General features: G+C 37.7%; 1 protein-coding gene across 1 annotated transcript in view; it reads left to right on the top strand.

The window, feature by feature from the left end:
* LOC146635069 (uncharacterized) overlaps positions 1-11,002 on the top strand; it is a 39,004-nt gene extending 28,002 nt beyond the window's left edge. Inside the window, exon 4 of the mRNA XM_085344442.1 lies at positions 10,960-11,002. The gene's annotated coding sequence lies outside the window, so the exon portion shown is untranslated. The remainder of the gene's footprint in view (positions 1-10,959) is intronic.
* Positions 11,003-13,821: the final 2,819 nt, after the last annotated feature.

Raw genomic sequence — 13,821 nt, 5'->3', positions numbered from 1 at the left:
GTTGGGTGTCAGGCGCCACCTCTCTGGGGACATCTCAGGCCCTCCAAGGTTTGGAGGCCTATCTCCCCCTACCACCACTTCCCCTGCCAGTGGCGGACCCCCTCAGACATCGGTGCGTTGGTGGTTCTTTGTGTCCGGGGATGGGCGTCCGGGTACACACCGGCTCACTCCTTGGCGGCCGCTTATCGGGGCCTGGAGCCTGGGGCTCGCTCGGGCCACTTCGGAGGTGGGGTGCCCCCGGCCTCTCGGCCTGGGGCTCGGTCACTCAGGCGCAGCTGGCTGCCGGCGGAGCTCACGGGCGCGTCACTGCAACTCCCCCTGGCTTCTGCTCCGCGGCTGCTGAGTGAGCCCTCATCTGGGACTCTCCTCAGCTCTTTCCGGGACAGTGGCGCAGCTGCCCCTCTGTTGGTCTTCCTTGGTCTCTTGTGTTCTGGGGGCCTCTGGATGTCTGGAGTTTTGATCTCCTCCACACCTGCTTCACGCCCTGGAGAACGGGGCTGTGGCCCCCCCACACCCTCTAGCAGATTATTACATGAAGGAACCTTTTAAAAAACAAAAAACAAGTGCGTCCATGCTCACAGGTATACACACGGGTGATCACACCCACAAACTACACCCTTTTTGGCTCCTACCTCAAAGCACACTGTGTTCTGTTGATCTTATGTGCTGCACAATAATGTTTAACATTTAGTATTTACTGTCATATTCCCATATATCATTGTGATGTTGTTTATTCTATTACTCTTGTTCTCTTCTGCTTGCTTTCTTTTTTCTTTCTCAGCAGGTGATCCAGGTGATTGATATATGTATTTTTTTTTCTCTGCCCGTTCTGTTGGTTTTTGTCTTTTGCCCTTCTCCCCCGTCCCTCTTCTCAGCTGTTTCTCTTTCCCTCTTTCTTTCTCCCCTTCTTTCCCCCAGTCAAGTCTGTCCCGTATTCAGTAAGTGAAAATAAAATAAACAATAAAAGGTGAATCAAATGGACCATTACGGCAAGGCTGGGATGGTCAGTTTGGTAAAGTAAATCCGTTGGGCATCTTTCTTTGCCTTTAGACAACAATTCTGATGGCAAAAGAGCCAAACGGGACAGGCCAAAAAAAAAAAAAAGAAGAAAAAAAAGAAATGAATTTCTACAATACTGTTAATTCTACTCTCTGCAGTGTTTAATTGCTTGCACACAGTTACTGTCCGTCAACACATACGACTCGGTTCTGCTTCTATGCCCCAGCTTTGTTTACTTTTTCCCACCGAGGCTTCTAGACTTCTGATTGGCCAACATTTCTGCACGGTTAGGAATCTAGCTCCACCTGCTGCTTTGACATGTTCATAGCAGCGTTTTCCTTCATTTCTGCCTTTATGAGTGGATGGGATTATTTTTTAAACCGAAAACGGAAAATCTCAGTTTTCAAAAATACCCGTGTACGTGTGGACGTAGCCTCAGTCTCTGACTTGAAGCACTAATTCGTCATTCGGCTTTTGTCATACTAAAGTAACTGTTAAAACTGTTTGAAAAGCTAAGCTATACAACAAGGAGAGATTGAGAATTTCCTTTTAGTTCTCAGTTTATTTGATATTGACAAAAGTTAGTCAGTTTTGTCTGTTCTTCTGTAAAAGAAACTATTTTTAGAATTAATATTTTGTTTCTAAGTGGAATTGACAGTTTAGTAGTCTGTTTTGTTTGTTCTATTTTGAAACTTAAACGCTTTAGCGGCTGCCTTTTGTGTAGTTTGCAATATTTGCCTTTATTTATCTGAAAAAGTCTCATGTTCCTTAAGTACATCTACCCTGTTGAACTTATTATGGGAAATAAATATTTAAATAAAAACAAGCTGCTGATTATTTCACATTTTACTTGTGAGCAACGGCACATTTAAATCTTACAAATATAGTTATTTGGCTTATATCGTGATAGATATCGTTATCGCCTGAAATGAAAAAAACATATCGTGATATGAAAAAATCTTATATCGCCCAGCTCTAGGTGATAGTAACAAACTTGAACGTACACACATGGAAGTGAACTTCAGCTGTGACCAGTGTGACAAGAGCTTCAGGAATCTCAGTTCATACTCCAAACACAAACGATCCCAAGCTGTAAATAAACTGTTTCACTGTTACCAATGTGCAAAGACATTCACTTCATTATCTGCTCTGTGCAAACATCAGTCTGATCATGCAGGACTGAAATCACTGGATGTTAATAGGAAAATTGTGCTTACTAGTCAGTATAATCTTTCAATGATATAAGTTTGCATATGGTAGAATGCTGCATGTAATCATTTTTGTGTAGAAGTATATAGTTGGTGGCATATTGAAAGAATGTCTCATCCTAGGAGGTCTGTAACATTCTAGGGTGTTCACCCCCACCTCCTAGGAGCACGAGAGAGGTCGTACCTTGTCTTATTGTTTTACGGTAGGATTAACGTTGCTATGTCAGTTTTAATTTAAGTGCTTTTTTACATATAGATGAACTGTTGGATTTTCCAGACCAGCAGGTTAAGGGAAGTAGTTTATGGGGCCACACTCTGACGACCACACACACACACACACACACACACACACACACACACACACACACACACACACACACACACACCTCCACATTCCAATGTAAGGAACAAACGCTCCCTGAAGTATAAATAAAGACCAGGGCAGTTTCTCAGTGCGAGCCTCAGTGCTGGAAGCTGCCCTTGCTAGCAAGAAGTTCTGTGTGTTTCTCTTCTCTGAGTCTTTACTGAAGAAGTGTTTTAGAGTATATTTCTTAACACTGGATCACAATGAATCTGAAGAGAGAGAAAGATCCTCTTCTGGTTTCAGGCTCAGACTTAAAAACCTTGAGATCAGGCTCCACAGAGTTCAGATGGAATCTCCTGTAAAGAGTGTCAGCTGATGTCACACTTGGATCTGATGAGGTACTCTGATTTCTGGACCTGCAGTGAATAATCCTGAATGTTACATTTAGGAAGCTGCATGTATCAAGTTTATATCAAGTTTATTATTTTTCCTTTTAGAGATTTTAATTCTCTAAAATGTTATCCCTGTTACATTATAGTCTTTGTTTCCTTAGGACACAGTAGTGTTTAGTAGTTGTATTCATTTTATGTGTTACCTAAGTTAAATTTCAATCCTTCATTCATATTTAATCTTTTGCTGAGGTAAAATCTTCTCTTAAATCATTTTCTCCCAAAGCTGCAAATATTTTCACAGCAGTTGCTCTTAAAACTTCCAAAATGAACTAAATCTGTCCACCAGCTTTGAAACAACACCTACTATGACTTTATGTCCAGAAAAAAGAAACTCAAGCTAACCTGGTTTTGGGCTGTACTTCCATGTAATGCCAGTTTGTACCAAAAGATGAAGCAGTGAGTCAGTGTAACATTTATTTAATTAGGCAAAGACCACATTCATATTCACAGTGGCAGCAAAGAATTGTTGAAAGTTAAAAACAGCAGCACACATCAGGGCCATTTTAAAGATCACAGGTGACTACTTTTACTGGCAGCCACTCTCAGAAAAATTTGGGTTCTTAAATGGTTCTTCTGATGTCTCTATGGTTCTTTAAAGAACCATCATACGTCAAAGAACCTTTTTATTTTGAAGATGGTTCTTTAGCTATTACAAATGGTTCTTTAAAGAACAAAAGGTTCTTCATCCTTAGCTATCTGAGTTTGTTGGTGTAAAATGGCATAAATAATATTCACTTTAATGAGGGAGTGAATTAAACTGTGTGTTTTGTTTGTGTGCAGGGGGGGGAGGGGCAGATGGTGGGATACTGAATATTCAAATTAAAGTTAGAAACACTTGCTTAAAAATATTCTGGTGGCAGGGGTGGGGGCCAAAGCCTAAAGACCCCCAACACCCACCCTGCAAACCCACTGATCACAAATAATGTGGTAACAGAATATAGAATTTATTATTAAGCCGTTTATGAATATGGTGAATTTATAAATTAGCAATTCATTCGGGGGATATTAGACAGATTCAGATACTGATCTATATCAGATCTCTCGCTCGCTCTCTCTCTCTCTCTCTCTCTCTCTCTCTCTCTATATATATATATATATATATATATATATATATATATATATATATATATATATATATACATACATACATATATACATATATATATATATATATATATATATATATATATATACATATATATATACATATATACATATATATATATACATATATACATATATATATATATATATATATATATATATATATATATATATATACACACATTCTGGGAAGAAAGGATTCTGGGAAGTAGCTAGCCGGTCGTCACGGCAAAGCTACGAGAGCGTCTCTCAGCATGGGCCCGAAAAAAGTTCTGTCAGCCGAGGAAGGAGACGATATTAAGAAGTCGCTGGAGTTTATGACAGAGGAGATTTCTACTGTCAAACTGCAGCAGAAAGCCATCCTGGACCTGGTCGAGGAAGTTAAGGCTCTCCGCATCCAGAACGCCGAGAAGGATCGGCGGCTGGCGTACCTGGAGAACAGAGTGGCGGATTTGGAGCAGTACACCCGGATGAACGATGTTATCATCACGGGGCTTCGCATCAAACCCCGGTCATACGCCCGGGCGGTCGCCACTGATAATGTAGGAGGGCCAGGAGAGGAAGATGCCAACTCCACGGAGCATCAAGTGGTTACCTTTCTACGGTCCAAAGGTGTGGAAGTGGATTATAACAACATTGAGGCTTGCCACCCTCTACCCCGAAAAAATGACAGTAACAAACCAGCCATCATTGTGAGATTTGCAAACAGAAAACAGAAAACAGCACTGTTAAAACAAGGAAGGAAACTGAAAGGATCCGATGTCTTCATGAACGAACATCTGATAAAAAGAAATGCGGACATTGCCAGGAAAGCACGTTACTTGAAGAAACAGGGAAAAATTCAAAATACATGGACCACCAACTGCAAAGTATTCATTAAACTCAATGGAACACCGGAACAAGCCAAAGTGTTGGTCATCAGAAATATGGAAGAGCTGGACAAATACTGAGGTCAACTTACTCTGGAGGTATGAATACACATGTGACGTGACACACAACACAACACATGGCACAGTCCAAAAGAGCTTCATCTGCATCCGGCAACAATATCAACATGACTCATTGGAATTCTCTTTATGATAATCTGGAACTGAGAACATTTCGATACACAGACCATAATGTTCTAGACTTAGAAAAGGATATAGACCCGGAAAATAATTTCTTCTACAACATCAGCTGTAACTGCTGCTACTTCACTGATGAACAGTTTAAGCACACCATCAACACGGAAAATAAATGATCAATAATCCATTTTAATAGCAGAAGTCTGTATGCCAACTTCAACAATATAAAGGAATATCTAAATGAGTTGACAAATCCATTTGGAATTATTGCCATTTCTGAAACATGGATCAATGCGGAGAAAGGAATGGACTTTGGACTGGAGGGATATGAAGTGAATTTTGTAAATAGAAGGAACAAGAGTGGAGGGGGAGTAGCTGTGTATGTGGATAAAAACCTAAACTACAAGGTGGTAGAAAGTATGACAACTGTAATTGATAATTTACTAGAATGTATAACAATTGAAATTTATAAGGAAAAAGAAAAAAATGTAATAATTAGCTGTATATATAGAACACCTGGCTCTAGTATTCAAGTATTTAATGACTTCATAGAGGAAATATTCTCTAAAACAAATCAAAAAGTTATGTTTATCTGTGGTGATTTTAATATTGACCTGTTGAATCCAAAAAAGCATAAAATGACCGACGAATTCCTAAACACTATGTACAGTTTGAGTTTACATCCTAAAATAACCAGGCCTAGCAGAATTACACCACATTGTGCCACCTTACTTGACAATATTTTCACTAACAATATGGAAAACAACATTGTGAGCGGAATATTAATTAATGACATCAGTGATCACCTACCAGTTTTTGCAGTTTATGACACTAATTATAAGAAAAATCAGCATGAAGAACAACTGAGATACAGACGGGACAAGGTGTACAAAGAAGCTGATATTGATATTGCATATGGAATATTTTTAAGAATATTCATGGAGTTGTACGATAAAAACTGTCCAACAATAAAATACAACAGAAAGCACAAATATTCAGATAGACCATGGCTCACTAAGGGTTTACAAAATGCATGTAAAAAGAAAAATACACTCTATAGGGAATACCTAAAACAAAGAACAAAAGAAGCTGAAAATAAATATAAAAAATACAAAAATAAGTTGACCAATATTATACGTGTATGTAGAAAGGAGTATTATCGTAAAATATTGAACAACAATAAACATAATATGAAAGGAATATGGGATGTTTTAAACGGTATCATTAAAAATAATTCTGGACAACAAAGTTATCCACAATACTTTATCGATAATGGCAATATTATGGAAAACACTGCTGATAAGGTCAACAGCTTTAATCATTATTTTGTAAATATTGGACCAAAACTGGCAGAACAAATTCCTGAGTCACTGCCATCAGTAGAATGTAGTGAAAACCTGATTGATAGGAACCCTAACTCAATGTTCCTCACATCAGTGGAGGAAAAAGAAATAATTGACATTGTACACATGTGTAAATATAAAACATCCACTGATTGTAATGATATTGACATGAAAATCGTCAAGAAGGTGATTGAAGGAATTGTAGGACCTCTAACATATATTTGCAACTTATCATTTCAGACGGGAAAAGTGCCAAACAAAATGAAAATAGCTAAAGTTGTGCCGCTGTATAAAACCGGGGATAGACGCCACTTCACAAATTACAGGCCTGTTTCTTTACTACCACAATTCTCCAAAATCCTAGAAAACCTGTTTAATAAACGATTAGACAAATTCTTAGATAAATATAAATTACTCTCTGACAGTCAATATGGATTCAGATCAAAAAGATCAACATCTCTGGCATTAATCGAATCAATTGAGGAGATTACGAATGCTATAGATCAGAAACAGTATGCAGCTGGAGTATTTCTGGATCTCAAGAAAGCATTCGACACAATCAATCATGACATATTAATTAATAAACTGGAACGGTATGGGATTAGGGGGGTTGTACTGCAATGGGTGAAAAATTATTTAAGTGACCGGAAACAATTTGTGAAGCTGGGTGTCCATTCCTCATCATGCTTGGACATTGCTTGTGGTGTTCCACAAGGCTCTGTACTGGGTCCAAAATTATTTATTATTTATATAAATGATATTTGTAAGGCATCTGATATATTAAAATTAGTATTATTTGCAGATGACACAAATATTTTCTGTTCTGGGGGGAATCTAAAGGAGCTGCTGGATACAATTACTTCAGAAATGTGCAAAATTAAAAAATGGTTTAACAGGAACAAACTATCGCTAAATCTAAGTAAAACTAAAATTATCTTATTTGGGAATTCCCTTAGAAATGCACAAGTGCAGATTCATGTAGATGGTGTGGAAATTGAAAGAGTACTTGAACATAAGTTTCTTGGTGTGATTATAGATGATAAATTAAACTGGAAGTCTCATATAAATCATATACATAACAAAATTTCAAGAAGTGTCTCAATCTTGAGTAAAGTAAAACACATTCTGGACCACAAATCACTCCACATTCTCTATTGTTCCCTGATTGCACCGTATTTGAATTACTGTGCAGAGGTTTGGGGCAATACTTACAAATGTTCGCTATCATCAATCTTTATATTACAAAAAAGGGCCATAAGGATAATCCATAAAACTGGTTACAGAGATCATACAAATCCACTATTCTTAAAATCAAAAATTCTAAAATTCACAGATCTGGTTCATTTTCTCACAGCACAAATTATATATAAAGCAATAAATAACCTGCTTCCTGACAATATTCTAAAAATGTTTTCTAAAAGGGAACGGGGATACAATTTGAGGGGGGAATTAAATTTAAAACATCCTCGTATCCGTACAACATTAAAAAGTTTTTGCATCTCTGTGTGTGGAGTGAAGCTGTGGAACAGACTAAGTAAAGATATGAAGCAATGTCCAAGCATGGCGCAGTTTAAAAAGCGGTTTAAGGATATGGTTTTTACAGGGTACAGGGAAAAGGTAGAGATTTGATAGGGTGTTCTTGTCTAATATTTTCATGGGTGTGCGCATGCACGGGTTTGTTGGTATGGGTATATATGTATGTGTATATGTGTATATATATATATATGTATATGTATATATATATATATATGTATATATATGTATATGTATATGTATATATATATGTATATGTATATATATGTATATATGTATATATGTGTATATATGTATATATGTGTATATATGTATATATATATATATATATATATATATATATATATATATATATATATATATTAAATATATATAAAATTGTAGGTTGTGTATCCTTCAGGTGTTAATGGGGTTATTGAAAATGTGTATATGTGCGTATGTGTGTATATACGTAGGTATGGATAGATAGAAACATATATGTGTATATATTAAAAAAAAAAAATTACACATAACATATAATGTAATTACAAGGAGGTATTTCTGTAGTCTATTGATACTAGATAGTGGAAAAGGGGTGGGATTAAATAAGCTTATGCTTCTTCCTGCTCCTTTTTGAACATGGACGTTATTTGGAGTTGTGGTTGCTCGTTTTCCTTTTGTTTGCTTTGTTCATTTGTCTCTTTTAATTCTATTTTTTTTTTATACTTTTTCAACATGTTCAAAATAAAGATTCAATCAATCAATCAATCAATACTTTGGTGTCACGGTTCGATATTTTTTCGATACAAAAAAATGTTCATGCCTTTTTAATTTGTCATTTATTAAAAGTATAAATATATATTTTAACTCAAAAGTACAGTTTTTAAATTTAACCCTAACCCTTGTGCGCGTTTTTTATTTTGACAGCGAATGCGCACCTGCGGACCACTTATGTGCAGCCCTGGTTATTTAGCTCGTCATATTGCAGCCACAGAAATTATTTTGTCCATGAAACCATAAAGCTGCACTTTCTTTTTGCCTTATAGTCTGATTTGTCATAACTTTTCCGTTTTGTGGTAAGCTTTTCTTTGGCTGTCACTTCTTCACCCTGACCTGTCTTAATTGGCTCAGCAGAACTAAAATATATATCATGCTGCTTTTACACACGCACTCACATAAGCTCAGCGATTCTCTGCGCGATCAACCTCTCACATGTTTAAGCTTGCTGCGGGAGATTTCACTTGTCATGTTTGGATAGTAAGCTAACGATTAATAAGACGATGTCAGAGGAATTGGTGCACAAATTATCATCACTCACAGATCAGTGCTGTCGCTCTCTATACACAGTTGCACGATTATAAAGTGAAAGCAAAAAAACAAGCGCAAATTCAAACGCGATTTCAATATGTCACATATTGACAGTGGCTCACCGATGCCAATGACATAATTACCCAGCTACATTTCTGAAAGAATGCAAAAGCATTGACATATATTTTTCCTTCCTACAATAGCCCGACGGGCAGGGTAGCCCGTCTGAAAAAAATCGCTAGCCCCAGGACGTCGGGCTAGCGATATTGCGAGCCCTGTATCTGATTGAGGAATCACTCATCTTTGGGGAAGAGAGTTTATTACAGAGAAATGTCTCTTTCCAAAATAAAAGCTATACTATCCGCTTCTTCTGGGCTATATTCTCAGCAGCATAAGGAGAATCATGTGCTAACAGCTGTCTAAATGACTCGGCTAAAGTTAGTAGCATGCTTGTTGTTTTTGTCTTTGCACTAGGATGATGTCGGCGTAAATGTGCAGTCATATTCGTTGTGTTCCCACTAGTGCTTTCAGGTTAATCTCGTTGAAATGACCTTAATGCCACAACACGGCAAATCTCCATTAACGAGCTACCGCCGATCGCCCCGTGCATGGGGCTAGACGGCCAACACGTTAACGAGCTAACTGCGCTAACACACTAGTTCCCACCCATGTAATTGAGCATTGCATGGCACATCCAACATACTGTTTTACTTTAGTCCATGACTCGCTTACCTTCAGGGTCATACGTCACATGAAAACCAAAATAATTCCAAACACCACATCTGAATGAAGGTGGGGGAGGTCCATGTTACAAGGAGAGCTTAACTTCTGTCTCGCTAGCTTTCCCAGCGCTCTTCCTTCTGATGATGCTGTCTGTGTTGAGCGCTCAGTGGATCTGCGCTCGACAGTGCAGCCTAGGCGGAGTAGTCGAACGCCGATTCACTGAGCGCTCAACACAGACAGCATCGTCAGAAGGAAAGTTGATCAAATAAATTACAAATGTTGTATTGTTCGATACATATGCGTACCGAACCGAAAGCACTGTATCGAACGGTTCAATATCGATACGAATATCGTTGCACCCCTAATATAAATGTATATATATATACATATATATATATGACAAATTATGCTCCAGTCATTTGATGTTACCAAGATAATGTCCGTTTTTATTATAGTTAAAAAAAAATTATGTACATTTCATTTATTGAACATCATATATTAGGCAAAAAAAGAGGTCATTATACTAACAAGACCAGATAATCCAAAGCATAAAATATTCAATATTTATCTGAAGAAGGCTTAAAAGTTAGAATAAACGGTGGTACAGTGGTTAGCGCTGCTGCCTCACAGCTAGAAAGACTCTGTTCAATTCCCGGGGTCAACATGGTGCCTTTTTGTGTGGAGTTTGCATGTTCTCCCTGTTTCTTTGTGGGTTTCCACCCACAATCCAAACATACATATCTGAATGACGACCCTGCCATGGACTGGCAACCTGTCCAGGGTCTACCCCGCCTAAAAAAAACAGCTGGGATAGGCTCCAGCACTCCTCCGATCCTTATGATGATAAAGCGGCTTGGAAAATGAATGAACAAAAAATAAATAAATAAGTTTTTGATGTCACAGAATAAAACAATGTAATGGCATTTTGTTTTGTTTTAATAGATCATGGCTCAGCAGTGGACTGTTGGAGAAGTATCTCTTTGGCTTGGGGAAAATGAATTGGCAGATTATCAACAGGTCTTTGTAGGTGAGCATTTCTATGGATGTGCTATATCAGTGTCCACGGTGCTCCACAAGAAAACCAACATATGAAAAACTGCTGAAACATCAACAGATATACCATGAAAGTGAATGTGGATTCTTCATTGTCTGCGGACTAGAAGACTGTCCCAGAAAGTTTTTGTCTGTGAAATCTTTGAAAAATCACATAAGGAAGAAACATAAATATCAGAAACAAGGATTAGAGTCTGCCCCAGACTGTGACCCTGTCATCCAGGAAACTGTTGAATTTCCCCAATCATCTGAACGAACTCTGAGTGAACTTGTAGAGAACTTTACGGAGACTGTGAGAAAACAACTGGCATTGTTTTCCTTGAATCTCCAAGAGAAAAGTATTGTAAATAGAAAAGTTCAAACATTTGTTATTAGTGAAGTAGAGTCAATTTTCAAGTATTTTATTGAAAACTATAGGGAGACATTTTCTAAATGTTTGCAGACTCTTAATTTTGATATATCAAGTTTTCATTATATTGATGACAATAGTTTGGTAGAACATTGCTTCACTGCAGTCAGCAACACATATCAACTAGACAGATACTGTGTTGAGAAATTAAACTTGATTGAACCTGTTGAATGTATCCTGGGGATAGATCCTTTTACTGGGAAACAGGACACTTTTCAGTATATTCCACTTCTAAAAGTCTTAGAATTAATATGTAATGATCCTAACATTTTAAGAAAATTTTTTAGGCCAGAGTCCCGTGCTCCTGAAACCTTAACAGATTTTAGTGATGGGAAAATTTACAAAGAAAGTGATTTTTTTTAACACAGACAACCCACATTTGAGAATTCAGTTGTACAGTGATGAATTTGAAGTTGCTAATCCATTAGGATCAAAGAAACGTCTACATAAAGTGTCTGCATTTTATTTTACTTTGGGAAATATTCCACCAAACGACAGATCTGTTTTAAGACATATTCATCTGTTGATACTTGTCAAACATAGATTGGTGAAAACATATGGATTTGAGAAAATATTAGAACCATTAATTTGTGACCTACAGGTTTTGCAAGAACGTGGATTACGATTAAAATTTGAAGACAGACAGTACTGCATCAAAGGTGGTCTGGCCACAATATCTGCAGACAACCTAACCTCTCACACACTTGCAGGTTTTAGCTGCTCATTCAGTAATGGTAGAATATGCAGGTTTTGTATGTGTCATTACAAGGACCTGTCTAGGATCATTAGTGAGGGAGATTGTGTTCTTAGAACAAAGACTGTTCATGCATACCATCTGCAATGTGTTGAAGATGACCCCCACTGTAGGTCAGTGTATGGTGTAACTGGCCCATGTGCCTTCAACAAGCTGTCATATTTTGATACCACAAATGCATTCCCACCTGATGTAATGCATGATTTTCTTGAGGGGGTCATTCCTCTTGTTTTGAAGTCTGTTTTAAAAGCCTTGCACAAGGACAAAACCGTTACTATCCAAGAGGTGAATGACAGCATAAGGACTTTTAGTTTTGGACAGAATGACTGCACCTCCAAACCTGCTCTAATATCTGAGAAGGTAGCACTGGATGGAAATATCTCTGGAACTGCTGTTGAGAAATGGACATTATTTAGGACTCTGCCTTTCCTCATAGGCTCCAGGATTGAAAAGGGTAACAAGTTTTGGCAGCTTTATCTTTTGGTTCGAGAAATAGGAGAGATTATTCTTGGTCCAACCATCAGCACTGACTGGATTAGTAATCTACATGAACTGATCACTTACTTTTTGACAGATTTCAAGAATCTGTTTCCTGGTGTGTTTACACCCAAGCTGCATTTTCTGCTACATTATCCTCGGCTCATCCTTGATTATGGGTCACTCCGCTCTCATTGGTGCATGAGGTTTGAAGCCAGACATCAATATTTCAAGACAGTAGCAAGAATCACCAATAACTATATTAATATTTGTCAGACTTTGGCAAAGAGGAATCAGCTTCGTCAATGCTGGGAGTAGCAGCCTGAACGGATCATCAGGAGCGATCATACACAAGCAGCCGTTAATAACTTATCACTTCAAGAACTTCCAGTGAACTTGCAGATTTGTTTGCAAAACTTGGAGACAGCCGTTACTGTGGATGAGAAACTCTGGACAAGTAAATGCATCATTTTAAACTCTGTAAAATATGCAGTTGGAGATTTCTTCATTTTGGAACTTGTGCATGCAGAGCAAATTCCACTGTTTGTGAAAATAGTCCTGATTGTGTATATCAGGGCCAACTGGTTTCTTGTTGGAAGACTTTTCACAACACTGGAGTTTATAAGACACCTTCAATCATACCACATCAGAGAGACTGATGATCTGTTGATATTCAAGCCTGGGGATGAGGTAGACTTTCATGCTTTGGACGCATACAGATGTGATGGTCAAGACTTCATTACACTGATCCACCGACCTTTTAAGGCAGTCCATACCAAAGTCAGATAAGATACATCCTAAACCATGACTTTTTAGTTAGTTGTCAACCACTGTTAAAATGATTTTAACCACTTTTTGGCTATTCCACAGGTCTGTCATCATCTATAGTCACTAATGAACTCATAGCTGTTTTTTTTAGTAATGTTTTATTATATTTTTATTCTTTATCTTCGACATGCTCATTTCTGTTTTGATCGTGTCTTATTGTTTTTCTGTGCCACAGACAATGAAATCGATGGATCGACACTTCTGCAGATGACTGAAAGAATGAGTGAGCGTCTTTTTCCAAAAGTGAAAGACCAAGTGAAATTTTTGTCTGCTGTAGAGAAGC

This window comes from Diplotaxodon limnothrissa, linkage group LG3, assembly GCF_057381915.1.
Source record: "Diplotaxodon limnothrissa isolate DT_005_m linkage group LG3, D_limnothrissa_male_GT1.1, whole genome shotgun sequence".
In the NCBI taxonomy this organism is placed as follows: Eukaryota; Metazoa; Chordata; class Actinopteri; order Cichliformes; family Cichlidae; genus Diplotaxodon; species Diplotaxodon limnothrissa.
Note: the sequence above shows the minus strand (reverse complement) of the source record. Positions and strands in the feature narration are given on the sequence as shown.